This window comes from Acomys minous (genome assembly GCF_964271855.1).
Source record: "Acomys minous genome assembly, chromosome: 6".
Classification (NCBI taxonomy): Eukaryota; Metazoa; Chordata; class Mammalia; order Rodentia; family Muridae; genus Acomys; species Acomys minous.
Window position 1 is genome coordinate 3,326,452 of NC_140487.1, and position 15,554 is coordinate 3,342,005.

The 15,554-nt window shown below is 38.9% G+C and overlaps 1 long non-coding RNA gene across 1 annotated transcript; it reads right to left on the reverse strand.

Moving 5' to 3' along the window:
* Nucleotides 1-12,296: 12,296 nt before the first annotated feature.
* LOC311600697 lies at nt 12,297-15,004 on the reverse strand. The gene is made up of 2 exons (XR_014780315.1): nt 14,562-15,004; nt 12,297-13,449 (listed from the first exon to the last, which is right to left on the reverse strand). It is a non-coding gene; the product is annotated as an uncharacterized lncRNA (long non-coding RNA).
* Between the last annotated feature and the right edge of the window lie 550 nt (nt 15,005-15,554).

Genomic DNA, 15,554 nt, shown 5'->3' on the forward strand with positions numbered 1-15,554 from the left:
TAAACTGTTTTCCTTAGGACTTCATTATGCTCCGCAGAAGACTATTTCACACTCTATTAGTTACAGTCAATTTTATCACATCGCTTTCAGTATTACACAGCCACGCTTCCTGATGCTTCTTAAAGCCTATCTCTTCCTCCTTGGTATTTAATAACCTGTAGCCTGGCACTTGAATTAAGGAATAATTTTACCCTTTATGTCACTGTAGTGTTGAGTGGAAAATTTTTATTTGCCACTTTCAAATTCCAGGCTGAATGGGTGAAGATGAAGTACAGAGTTGCATAGCTATTTAGTGTATGAAATATTGTACACATCTTGAAAATAAGACCAGAATTGGGACACTCACCTTTCAGTTCTAAGCAGTGGTTGGTTGTACTGAAAAACTAGCTTGCACAATGCATAGGGTCCATTAGGAAATTTTTCAAAATTTGTAAATTGTTAGTTTATATATTATATATAAGAAAGATAAAAATATTTGCTGTCTTCCAAGACAATAATCCAAAGATACATGAACTACAAAATATAGTTTCATATGAAAATAAGTGGTTCTGGGTGGTGGTGATGCACATCTTCAACTTCAGCACTTGGGAGACAGAGGCAGGTGGATTTCTGAGTCTGAGGCCAACCTGGTCTACACAACAAATTCTAGAACATCCAGGAATACACAGAGAAATGCTGTCTTGAAAAACAAAAGCAAACAAACAAACAAAAAATAAAAAGCAGCATCCTCTAATGTTTTCAATAAGTACCTATGAATACCCAACTTCTTAGTTTTAAATAATATGTTTATTTATTTTAGAAAATAACCCCCAATTTAGTGTGGGGTTATCTACTTGGGCATGGACAGCTTTACAGAAGCTACCCTCCAAAGAAAAGCAACTCTCCTTCTCCCAGTAGCCATGAACAGCCAGGAGATCCTCAGCTATGGGAGGTGACCCAGACATCACCTCCCCATACTGGGCTTGTGTGGGTAATCACAGCTGCTGTGTGTTTATGTGTGCAACAGTTAGGTCTTATCCGGAGGCTAGCACTTCTTAGCACTCCTCCACATCCTCTGATTTATACTTGCTTTCCACTTCCTTTTCCTCAGTGTTTCCTGAACCTTGGAAAGGGAAAGTTGATACAGATGTCCCATTTAAGACTCATCACTCTAAATCTCTTATTCACAGCACTTGGAGTGGCAATGAACGTGCCTTAATCACTATCCATTGCAAGAAACTTCTCTGACCGAGGTTGAGAGCAGCACAAGTATATGGATATAAACATAACAATTTAGAAGGCAGTTTGATAATTCTCTCATTGACAAAAATCATATCTGTAGGTTCTTCTGTTCAGCCTATGACTTCTTAAACCTTGGATTCTGACCAGTCCTCTATCAGGAATGAATTCCAAAGTACAGAGCAGACCTCAGATCTGCTCATCCCATAAATAATCTTGCCATAACTGCATCAGTGGGCACAGCTTGCCTGGTAGATAACTACTATAGCATGTAGAGTCAAGTGCTGGAAAAACACTGATGTCTTTCCTCCCCAGCAGCCTTCATAGCACCTTCCAGAACTATGAAAGACAGTTGACAGAGAGAGTTCCCTGGTCATTTCAAGATTGATTTCTCTATGTCCTGAAGCTAAATGTGTTGTGTCCTTCTGCAATAAAGACTGACCATCTAGTTATGGCAAACAAGCAAGATCAATAAAAATATCCCATTTTGTTTTGGGTCCCTCTTGGGCCTGTCTGACTTGTAACTCATAGTGAGGTAACCAATTCTTATGGTATGGACATTGTTTGCTAATGTGGAGTACCTATGTGTTCAAACTCCTTTTCTTCTTGTATTTTTAATTATCTTACAAATGAATGAGTTTTCATGAGATGGCTTTATGCATATGAGACAACAATAACGTCTAATATTCTCCCATTAGTTAAGGAAGAAGTGGAATTTTTTACATATATTTCTCTTATGTTGCAGAGTCATAATTTTACTCTTTGTAACATTGTAGTTTAACCTATATAATGTTTAAGTCTTTTCAAGTAATATGAACCATAACTTAAAAACAGGGCAACTATTGAGATTTCTTCTTAGAAAATCAAACACAAGACTATTGTTTATTTCCAATTAGTAATACTGCAGCAGAAAGAGTCTGATCCAATTTGTCATTATATTACATTTTAATGTTTCTTGGCCATTGTCTTTTAAGAATTATACAACTGTCATCATACAGAATGAGTCACTTTTTCTTATTAACAAAATGTATTTGACCTCTCTTCCCATTTCTTTACAGCCCATCCCCTTCTCTATGATCCACACTGTCCCATGATTACTCTGTGACACAGATAATGATGGAAGCAGAATGACAGTTACAGACTCCATACTGTTAGTGACCTAACCATAGATGCGAAATCACTCTTTGCACTACAGTTCTTCAGTCATATTAGACTTGCAAGGCTGTGACGTTACAGCAGAGCATACAAGCGATAACTTACAGTGCACTGGGGAACATTGTGAACACAGAGGGCAGCAGGAAAATTATCTGTGATGCATAGAGGGAAAAATGGAAAGAAGGTAAAGTAAACTGCACAACAAACTCAGGGACCCAGAAAATAAAACAATTACATGCAATCACCCTGGCGTGCTTTCGGAGAGTTGAGTACAAATATCGTAATGAAATATTATCAAATCAACAATTATTCCCTTTCACAAAATAGCAGATGCTGAAGTAACTCAAGACACAGAAATTAGAAAACCAAAGGCTGCACTTTTATATCGTTTGATAGCAGGCTGGCTTCAGAGAGTGCATGTCGGTGGTCATGGCAGGAAGAGCAACACATCAGACCTAATTGAGTAACACATGAACAGGCAGCAAAGAAACACAAACACAACCCCACACTAAGCAGATGAGGTTTAAATATTAAGGGAACCAATTGAAGTGGGGAGGAAAAGTGTACTGTGGTTAATAAATCAGTTTATGATGCTGATATCCTCACCATTTAGACAAATTATTGAAAACACTTTTCCAGAGGGAAGCTTTTTGCTCATCAAGAGTTTCAACCCAGAAAAAAATATTTCCTATGAATGGCTAGTATTTACTTGGCACTGGGATAAACTGTCCTATAATAATGATTTAAAACCTGCAATAGGTGTAGACACTTGTATAGAAGTCCAGGACACTAAGGAGAGTACATAGCAAATGAGTCACAGGTACCACTCTACAGAGAATAGGAGAAAGGACAGACTCAAAAGGGACTTAGAGTATCTTCATAACCTTATGCAGCTTGGATAATGAATATGGTACTCAGCCTTCCCTTGCAAGGCCTCCTTCTAACCAAGCTACATATGGTGTGGCAAGTTCTCGAATGCAGTACAATGAGACTCCAAAGTGTCACTCATGTGGCTTCCCATGACAAGCTGAGGACAGGAGATTAGATAATGTAAACAAAAATGTTTATTTAAATGCATAAACATTTGGAATGCTTAGCAGAGCTTGGAGTTGGCGAAGGGGGTCTTGTGCCTTCTATTCTGCCTTAAATTTTCAATCACAATGGGGAAATAAAGTAAGCAAAGGGGGGAAACATGTTGTTTCACTAAGTATAAAAGCATTCCCAAGACAACACGGTAAGCTGTTTTACATGGTTTCAAATGCACATTTATTTAAATGCATATTGTATAAGCAAACAAACACATACACCATTTATTTTTTAATAATTTATTTATTTTTTATTAATTTATTCTTGTTACATCTCAATGGTTATCCCATCCCTTGTATCCTCCCATTCTTCCCTCCCTCCCATTTTCCCCTTATTCCCCTCCCCTATGACTGTTCCTGAGGGGGATTACCCCTGGTGGCAATCAGAGGAAGGACAGCAGGTTATCAAGAAGAGACTTTATACCCTATGAGCACATACACCATTTAATCCAGCTCCCTAAAGTGATACCCAAGACCCTTTTACAATTAAGAATTTAAAATATGTACCCATTTTAGGATTAGACTCCAACATATGCCTTAGTTTTTCTAAGAGAGGCTCTGTCATTGGTTTAATATGTGTGCATATATTTAATTAATGACCTATATGTTGCCTGAGGCACCTTAAATAAATTTGGGTGTTTTAGATTGTTTTTGTGGGATGAAAGAATTAAAGGAATACCATCTATTTGATTTTTGCTGGGCTGATGCTTTGGAGAAATCATTTCCAGATGCCTGGAGATATAAAATACACTAAAGCATATTATCCTAATTCCATTTCAAAGATAGATGGATCAAAAGTAAATAGAAGCCATTGCTTTCATCCACTTTCTCGATGCCAACTAATCAACCAAACCCACAAGAATGAGGCTCATAATTAATAAAGCTTTTAGAAATAATGCTGCAAATAAGACTCTCTGCTCATTCTCAAATCTCCAAGTTATTGGATTCCTGTGACTAAAAACTCTACCCAGCTGGCTTAATAGCATTCTAGGCCTTGAATTATCTCACATAGATGATTTAACACACAAATGGTGATATTCTTCTTCAAGCAACATAAATGTAGTTAAATTAGTTTTCCTAGGAATGTTTGAAAATCCCCTTCCTTCTGTGTGCTACAAAAACACATGATGCAGTGAATCGGTTAATGATGTCAGATAATAGCAGGATTCATCTTATTTAAGGTGCATTTGCAAAAAATACAAAGAGAAGTAGATGTTTGACTTGAAAATTGTATAACTGAGAAAAGGACATGAGTCTCAGAGTTCTGAGTTTGCTAAGCAAGTCTTTAATAACACCTATTTTTCTTTTTTAACAGGTAGATGTATACACATAAAATTATGTCCACATCATATATACAAAGTTTATTTTTCACAAAATAAGGTATCCAATTATATTACCACAATTCTTAAAGGAACCTCTTGAATACCATACCAGGAGATGGTACAATCTGCCTCAAATATAACTGTATTTTCAGTAGTCTTGAACAACATGTCCTATTTTGGAACATAAAAGACATGAAATATACAGTATGTTCTTGGCTGCCTTCTTTCACTCAGTAAATGTATGGGGACACTTTCTATTCATTTACCAATAATTATTCCTTGTTTATTATAATTTAGCATTTTATGATATAACTGTACCACACTTTACTCATTCCACACATGACAGACTTTGGGAACTTCTCACTTTCAGATGACTAAAAGAAATACTGCAAATACAGGCAGGTAGACTGTGTCAAATGTACAGGCTTCTTTGAATTAAAAGCAACAAACAGCAAAAAGATGACATAAAAGGGGGAGAAAACAATCCCAATTCACGCATTTAGTGAGATCTTAATATCCAGACCCTATAAAACATGACTACTGAGAAGTTATGGATTTACAATGGGAAAAATGAGCAGACTAATCTGGTTTGTGAGCTGGCAAAGTGTGAGAAGAACAGAAGCTCCTGGAGAAGATTTAAATGTCACTAAACACAGGAGAAATAAAGACCAGGACTATAATATCACATACTGACCCTGCAGGTGGCCACAGTCAGAGCACCGACGATAGGAGCCATTAGCAAGGATGTGAAGAAATTAGAACCTTGTGCTGTTGATAGGGGTTTATAAAAAAATTTAAATTTGGAGGTATAGTGGAATGGACAAAGAAAATATGACATAGACTAGAACATGACTCGACCTTAGGAAAGAAGACTCTATCATGTGCTCAAGCATAGCTCTGTGACATTAGCCTAAGCAAATCGACCCAGGCCCAAATGAACAAACACTGGCCCTGTCTGCTCATATGAAGTCCCCAAAGCATCAGTTTTCAATCTGTGGGTCACAAGCCCTTTGGCAAACTGCTATCTCCAAAAAATTTACATTACAATTCATAACAGTAGCAAAATTATAATTGTGATGGAACAACAGAAGTAAATTTATGATCAGGGGTCACCAGAAAACGAAGAATTGTGCTAACGGGTCATAGCATTAGGAAGGTTGAGAACCACAGCAAAGCATTCAGAAACAGACATATAGTTAAAATGTGTCCATTGCTTTACAGTCATATATTTATCATAAGCTGAATCACGGCATAAGCATGTACTTACTCCTGTACTGTACTCTCTTAATTTGTCTATCAGCCAATTCTTATCTGGCATTACAATAATTTAAAACATTTAATTTTTTTATATGAGAGGATGATGCTGGCTATGAAGTCTCCTAAAATATGAATATAAATTAATTATGCAAATTTACAGGAAAATAACAAATAATATTTTAGTTAGCATTACACTGACCCATTATATTTCCCACCAAATCAGTGTGTGGCAGAAAAGAGTATATTCTGAATTCACTGAAAAGAGCCACATTTTTTTTAGCAAGAGTGTACTGCCATCCTTATATCTTATTCAAAGGATGAATTCCAATCACAGACAGTGTCAGGAAGAGATACCACCCCAGACCCTTTGCTTTGCTTCCTCTAGGGAAGATAAATATTCATGCCCATCACAGGGACTTGTTCCTCACCATCCTCGGTGAACAATAAAGCTCCTCACAGTTCACAGAGATCCATCAGCCACATCAGATCCAGACTGGTCCCACATCTGTGGGGGAAAAAACACACAGAAGCTTGCTGGCCTTCATTGGATTTCAGTCCTCTCAGGAGCAAAATTAGACTGGAAAACTCCATTGTTCTTAAAATCACTCCCTTCTGTAAGATGATCTATTCTTTTAAAAGAACATGTGACTTTACAAAAACACTTTGCATTTAAATTTAATGACTAGGGAGATCCATGTCTCTCACAAATATAGAAACTCACACACAACAGTGTTTCTCCCTAAACTGTGAAAATCAGCATGAATCTTAAAGGGGGCAACTACACCCAGTGAGCCTACTCAAGCCATAGAAAATACAAAATATGTAAGTACCTCAACAGTCCCACAGATGCAAGGTTCTGGTCAGCGATACTCCCCTCACTTATTCTGACTCCTTCACATCCCACTCTTAATCAGAAGCCATTTACAATCGACTTTTGCTGAACGAATCTGGAAAGCAAGGTTAAGAAGTGGGGGTCTTCACAGACACATGGAATGGAAATCCTTAACATCAATTAGAGGAAATAGCCTATGCAATATCAAAACATCAATATAATAAGCGTCATATTCAAGAGCATACAGGAAACTCAAGTGCTACAGAAACCTGTCTGATTTCTGTGAGGAGGGCCATCTTTAATTTATAGGACACTATGTTAATGGGCTCCATGTAAACAGGATACATAATTTTCTAGGTGTGAGGAAGACACAGAGAGTCTTCACGCATAGCAGTTACATGTTGTGCTTATTATAACCTTTTGGTAAAACTTTGTTGGTTATGATCCTAGACGCTGTGTGCAGGGCTTTGATGAAGTATTAACACACCACAATAATTGTTCAAAGGTTCTAATAAGTACTGTCATGCTTACTACATCAAGCACCACCAATGCTATAATTTGCAGTGATAAAGCACACTATGGTAATTTTGGGAATATTGAAACATATGGTGACAGATGCCAAGGGCATACTAATTAATGAGAAAATTAGCTCATAGATGTTAGTTCACCATAATGCATTTGTAGCCAATGCTTGAAGTGTAACTCTAAATCCAATTTAAAATGCCAAGGTCAGTGCTGAGCAAAATTTTGTATTAGTCAATCCCAGTGACACAGGCAAACATCATTGTGTTACTTTGAACAGGGTATAGAAAATATGGTATTTCCATATTGTATATTCTTGTTTCAAACAGGAACTAAGCAGTAAAAAAAAAAAGTACCTCATAGGCTTTGAGTAAATATATTTGTCAAAAAAAATGTTGGTAGCATTCCATTTACTACTCCCAAGAAGAGAACAGTCTCTTCAGTGTGGGCAGAAATTCCAGGATGAACATTCTCCAAGCCTTCTTTTTTCCTACTTCACCTCTTTAAACTAGCTAGAACTCACACATCTGCCTAGTGAAGGTCACCATGCTTATTCAAGAGGTCTTGGTAACTAAACAGTGTTCCTTTACTCAATGCAGGTTTTTTTTAAACCCAAAGTCGGCCACAAAAGAACTATTATGAAAATGCAATAATTTATTGTAATTATTGTCTCAGCAATCAGATGAGATGGTTATTACAGTCACTATTACTATTGATGAGGCAATTATAATAATAGGGCTTTTGAATGGCTCACTGTGATAAAATAAATGTGGACTCAGCAGTGGAACTTTAATCCAGGTCCCTGAGCTCCAACTTCCAAGCACTTCACTGATGCTCCTGTCACTTAAGACAGAGGAAGAAAAAGGAAGCTAGTTGTATTTATTTGCTAGAATGATATGTTTATCCATTAACCTCAGAGTCACATCCATTTTTTTAAGCACAATTAAAACATCATCTCCAAGATAAGCACTTTAGTGTCATTTCTATGTTTGTCTCCACCTTTTAACACAGATGTGTATTTCACAGGCTGTATTGCTCTTAAACAAGGAAGATGACTGTAGGAAAATTGAAGAAAAGCAGCTTCTGCTATTAGCTACTTTTTACGAAAATGCTCAAGTCATGATAGGATGCTAAAAGACTAAAGAAAAATGGCTAAAGTGCCTACCCTGGTGTGTGAAGTAGAAACTATTAAAACAAACACTAATCTTTACAGCTTTGCACCTTGGATTAGAGTTCTGAAGGCTTATAAGACAAGTATTTGCAGTTGGAAAGCACAGAATTAGAAATAAAACCAAGGAGCAAGAAAACACACTTGTTCTTTAAGAAGATGTATTACTACTGTTGCCTAGGACTCCTGAAACAGTTCTCTAACATCCTTTATGTCAATTTCAACTCTTGTGTTATGAACTTTTCATTCTCTTCCAAAGATTAAAAAAAATACCAGCAAAATAAGAATGGTTTCCATAAGACTACAGAAATCTTCAAGACTGCCCACCAAGAAAAAAAAAAAAATGAAGCTTGAATGAAATGGTTGCTGAGGCGAGTTGGGAGGGAATCTTCTGGAATAGTCTTGGAATTTGAAAGGTTAAGCCTAAATGACCTACACTAAATGACAGAATGGGATATCAGGGTGTGCTTAATATGTAAATAACAAAGTCTAACCATTCATAGAAATAGAACTATGCCATTCTTGTTAAAATCACCAAATCATTATCAGATTTCATTAACTCTTTAATGATCCAATAAATTGTAGATTGATCTTTACAAAGAAAATCTAATTTGGGGTAGGAATTTATTTGATTAAATTATCATTTTTAAATGCATTTTTATTATCTCAAGTGCTTTGAAAATTTTAACCTATGATTCCTCTACATTTTATTTTTTATCTTTTATAATTTGTATAAAACCCACTAGGATATTTTTATAAAATATTTTAAGTGCCAAGAAATCCATGAACTGGCTAGACTAAATTAATGGGAAAATTAATTTGGTATTTTCCATAATGTAGTTTTATTACATTCTGGTTTAGAAAAAAAATCTAATTAACTTCCAACTAGAACAACAGCAAAATCTACACATGAAAAATCTGTTTGAATGCTCAGTGAGGACAGATATTTAAGAACATCTGGCTCAAATTCTGATCTTCCACCAAAAGGAAATATTATGAGACTTTTTTATGTAGGAGCCAAATTCATAAAGCTCATTTTAGTCTGCAGAATTTAATATAAATTTACTGTAATTGTGCCATTCATTATTGTTGGTTCTGTTACTTGCAAAACTGTGATATTAGTGTTTTTCCTCGGTCTAAGGATTACACAATGTTTTCTATATCCATGAAATATTTATTCCTTGCAAATAAATGAACTAGCCATACCACAACAATTGTAATGATCCTCATTTCCTCCCCATGTAAAATACTCTCTGGACAGTGAGGTGGCTGAGTGGATGAAGGACTTGCCACACAAGCCTGACAACTTGAGCCCAATCCTCCAAACTTACAATGGAAGAAGACTTGCTCCCTGAAAGTTTTCCTCTGACTTCTGCATGCAATCCTATAGGGCTGTATGCTCACACATAAACATAAAATATGCACAATAATGATAAAAAAATCTTAAGAAGATAATAAAATATTTAGGGTATCTCCCTATTTTTAAAAGCAATCTTCAGAGATGAAAAATGTATGGGTTCTGAGCACATGACCCCAAATTATGACTGTAGGAAACTGTATCATTAAGATTTAAAGAAAGGGGGATAATCCAAGACAGCAGGGCACAGTGTGTACCTTGTTTAGGGAGCAGAAGATCAGGGACTATGAAAGAGACTAAAGAGAACAACCAAGGGCCACCAGTTTCCCCATCACAGCTGGAAGTATCCTGGGTGTGGGAGTCACAAGCTCCAAGCACCCTGCACTCTTCTGAACACTAAAGGGGGTGCAGGCTCCCTGGGGAACAGAAGAGTGGCACAGCAAATCTAGTGAGCAAACAGGCTGCTGAATCCAATACACTGAATGGGGGCTTCTCAGTCTGAATGGTTGGGGAGGATCTGGACCAACCCCACCCCATCCATCACAGCCACACCTTCCCTCTCCCCTCTGTCCCCTCCATGCCCTGGTTTGGCAATCACAAACTCAAAGCACCCTGCACTCTTTCAAATACTGGAGTATGTGCAGGCCCCCTGGGGAACAGAGGAGAGAGAGAGAGAGAGAGAGAGAGAGAGAGAGAGAGAGAGAGAGACAGACAGACAGACAGACAGACAGACAGACAGACAGAGAGAAGAGAGAAGAGAGAGAGAGGAGAGAGGGAGAGAGAGAGAGAGGGAGGGAGAGAGAGAGGGAGGGAGGGAGAGAGAGAGAGAGAGAGAGAGAGAGAGAGAGAGAGAGAGAGAGAATCCTCTAGAACAGCATCTGGATCCCAGACACAGTGTTCTGGCCTCCAAGCCACTGTCCTAGTCTGCTACTAATCTCTCTAAAGACCAAGTAGTCTGAGGAATCCTGATGAATCTCAGATCCTAGGGTGCAGACCTCAGACCAAGTTGCAGAAGGACAGTGTCCCCTAAGCCAATAAACCAAGCATCTGCCTTCTGAAGGGACTCATCCCCTTGACTGCCAGCTTAGAAAATCTGAGCCCCCTCAGCAGATGTCTAAAGGAAGGTGTAAGAACACAATAAACAAAACCAGGACAGTGTGGCTCCTGCAGCAATCCCAAACAACAGACACTCTAATGCAGTCAAATCTTAGGAAAATGACTTTAAAGCTATGGTTGTGCAATTATTTGAGAGACATAAGGAAGAAATGAATAGATCATTTCAAGAATTATGGCAAAATACAAATAAATGATTAGGGGCCATCGAGATCAAACATGAAACCACAAATAGACTAATGGAACGATTAAAGCTGTCCAGACATGATAACAGAATTAAGAAAACACAAACTGAGAAAACCCTGGAAATGGAAAAATTAGAGAAGAGATCAAGTATTGTAGAGATAAGTATCACCAACAGAATTCAAGAAATGGAGGAGAGAATCTCAGGGGCTGAAAATACAATTTAAGAAATTGATAAATCTCTCAAAGAAAATATTAAAACAAAAAATTCATGACATAGAACATTGATGAAATCAAGGATACCGTGAAGAGACTTAACCTCCGAATAATAGGAATAGACGAAAAAGAAGATGCCAGGTTCCAAGGACCAGAAAATATTTTCCCAAAAGTCAGAGAAGAACATTTCCCCGACCTAATGAAAGAGATGCCCTTGAACATAAAAGAGGCCTACAGAAAACCAAATAGACTATACCAGAAAAAATTTCCTCCCAACACATAATAATCAAAACACCAAATCTACAGAACAAAAAATAGGATAGTAAAAGCAGCAAGGGGAAGAGGTCAGGTAACATATAAATGCAGAGCCATCAGAATCACACCTGCCTTCTCAACAGAGAGCATGAATGGCAGGAAGGTCTGGGCTGATGTCTTGCAGATCCTAAAAGACCACAGATGTCAATCCAGACTACTATACCCAGCAAAACTTTCAATCACTATAGATGTAGAAAACAAGATAGTCTATGACAAAACCAAATTCAAACAATATTTATTCACCAACCCAGCCCTACAAAAGATACCAGAAAGAAAAATCCAACCCAATGAGGTCAAATCCACCCAAAAAAATACAGGATATAGATAATCTCACAACAGCAAAACCAAAAAAAACAAAAACAAAACAAACAAACAAACAAAACAACAACAACAACAACAAAAAAACAGGCACAGCCACATGCCATCACCAGCAACTCCACAATAAAAGGAACTAGCAGTCATTGGAAAACATCTCTCAACCTCAGTGGCCTCAACTCCTCAATAAAATGTCGCGCGCAGCCTTCGCCGATAAAGGAGACGCGGCAACTCAGGATTCTTCCGACAGCGATTTTATTGTACAGCTCTTTTTGATGGCAGATGGAGAAGGACCCCTTCCCCAAAAAACCCGAGGCTTATATAGGGAATTCAGGGGCGTATAGGGACGTGTCCTCTTATCATTGGCGCTCTAGAGAATACCCAATTAGCATATCGTCTGCGTAAGCAGGTTATGTAAGGATGACGTAATTGCGCATGTGCACTGGCTGCAAGGGCTTCCGTGAAGAACCAGGAAACAGGAAACCAGCGTCATCTTGTAATGGTGGAGCGGCTCCCGACATCTCCCCCTTAACTTTCAATTAAAATGCCAAACTGAAGCCATGAAATTACCGATCCAGCTCTCCGCATCAGCAGCAGGGAGCGATCAAGGAAGTTACATGGACGGAGACCCTGTACACCTGAATTCCCGTGCAATGGGAACTCGAGCCCCGGGAGGTGCACAGGTCTATTCTGTAGCATCCTGGTGCAATGGGAACCTGTGCCCGTCAGGAATGCTAGAATCAGGATAGTGTCTCAATGTTTGAGCATGCTAAGCCAAACCTGAGGAGATGCCCCTTGTTCCACAGCAAGCATAGTCTGTGCAAGCACAATTCTGTCACGCTGTTGTTGTCTTTTAAATTTGCAGAGCAACCAAAGACAGAAAACCAGTCCCACAGCTAACATAAGGCCAAATAAACCCATCCCCATCCATTCTTTCCAAGAAGAAAGATTTTCAGCTAGTGAGGGGTCTATGCGGGTGGAATTAACATGAGTTATGGCAAGTCTCAAATCTCTCATGGTTATGTCAAATTGGGATGACCAAATGGATAATAAGTACTTGGATAATTGTCGAGACAAATTTGCTGCACGGGTAAAATTTTCATAAGGTACAGACGTAACACATAAGCCCGAATATTTCCATATCTTGAGGCAAATATGCAGTATTCATGGTTGCATTTGTAGAGAAAAAGCGTGGAAAAACTTGTGCATCATACATCACTGGAAACAGGACAGGGTACACTGACAGTATTCCCCACCGAAGCTCCTGCGCCCTTAACACTGGACTCAGCATCAGCAGACTCAGAAGAACCTGCAGCGGGGTCTCCATCCTTCTCGTCCTTTTTCACTATCCTGGTCAGCCGCACCGGCACCCAAATTGGATTTTCTTGGTCCTGTGGAAAAACACAAACAGCTCCCCTGGATCTTATTAATATTGGATCTGGGCCTTTCCATTTGTTATCAATAACATCCTTCCATTTCACCATTTCTCGCGGTGATGAATGGCCAACATGTCTGTCTCACATGTTGATAATGAGAAATGCAACTTGTTTGAATAAGTTGATATAATTCTTATAACCCTGACATTTCCATTTGCATCCGAGCTGAATCACCTGTTAGAAGTTTCAAAAAGGTCAGATGTATTCCAGCTGAAAGTAGTATTACCAAATGCTCCATTAATCATGGCCATTGGTGTCAGCTGTCATTGACCCCACAAAGGAGCCGACTAATAATTCCCAAGAGCTTTTAAATTATCCTTCCTAATTTCAATTTTTTTTTCTTTTTCTTAAGGTCCCCCTCCTCTGAGGACGTCTCCTCAGAGGCAGAGGATTCCACCCTGAGATTTTTGAGTCCGTCTAAGACGGGATAAAGCCTCCTGGCTTCCTCTTTTTCTCCCTCCTTTTGTTTCTCCTTTCCCTCCTTAAACTCAAATCTTTTTGTTTGAGGTTTCTTCTTTCTCCCTAAACCTCTTCCCTTTTCTGCTTCTGATAGACTATCTTGATGGTCGGCCAAAACCCTCTGTCCTTCGTTAACCGTCTCCCTACATCTCTCATCTTCTATACATGATTTAATCATCTTATAAACTGGCCATGTGCCTGCTCTCAATGTTCCTTGCTCCTTTTCAGTAATCAAGTCTGTCCCTAACTTACTCCATGACCCCTTGGATAAGGATCCTGTGGAAGTAAACCAAGGAGCCACTCGATCCACCTCTTTTAAAAAATTAATCAGCACTTGCTCTGGGATTTTTAAACCTCTTTGTCTAAGCAACGCCCGCGTTGCCTCCAGAATCGGCTTAACTTGTTGATTTCCCATGCTTCCTTTATCTACAGGAGCGGGAGCGCTTGCTCAGTTATCTACCTGAGACTGACAGCAAATTAATCTGTAGCACAGAAAGGGGACGTGCAAGTCTTGTCCCGTTTCCCACAACTGAGACAGAGGCGACACAGCAAAACGATAACGAAAGCAACCAGCAACAGCGGACCGTACCAAACAACAGAAATCATACCTTGCAGAAAAGTGCCTAGGCTTCTCACACCGTCAGTTCTGAATCCTCTTCCGACGAGCAGTCAGGGGTCCTTCAAGTCGTTCCTTCACCCAGGGGTCGGCAGTTCCCGGGTTTCTGCACCACTTGTCGCGCGCAGCCTTCGCCGATAAAGGAGACGCGGCAACTCAGGATTCTTCCGACAGCGATTTTATTGTACAGCTCTTTTTGATGGCAGATGGAGAAGGACCCCTTCCCCAAAAAACCCGAGGCTTATATAGGGAATTCAGGGGCGTATAGGGACGTGTCCTCTTATCATTGGCGCTCTAGAGAATACCCAATTAGCATATCGTCTGCGTAAGCAGGTTATGTAAGGATGACGTAATTGCGCATGTGCACTGGCTGCAAGGGCTTCCGTGAAGAACCAGGAAACAGGAAACCAGCGTCATCTTGTAATGGCGGAGCGGCTCCCGACAATAAAAAGGCAAAACTAATAGGATGCCTGGGGAAACATGACCAACATTCTGTTGCATTCAAGAAACACATCTCAGCAACAAAGATAGATATTACCTGAGAGGAAAGACCTAGAAAAAGTTTTTCCAAGCAAACTGAACCAAGGGGGAAGCTGGAGAACACATTCTAACAGCTAATAAAATATACTTTCAACTAAAATTAATCAAGAAAGATGGAGAAGGACATTTTATTCTCATCAAAGTAGAAATCCACTAAGAAGACATTACAGTCCTGAATATCTATGCCCCAAAATATAAGGGCACCCACATTTGTAAAAGAAATAACTTTTGAAGTTTAAGTCACACTTGGATCCCGACACATTAATAGTGGGAAACTTTAAAACTCATACTCACCAATGGACAGATCCTAAGTAGATAAACCATAAAACTAACAGAGGTTATTGATCTAACAGAAACCCACAGAATTTTTTACCCTATACCCGCTAAGGAAATAAGAGCAGTTGCCAAAAGTCTCCCAACAAAAAATAGCTCAGGGGCAGATACA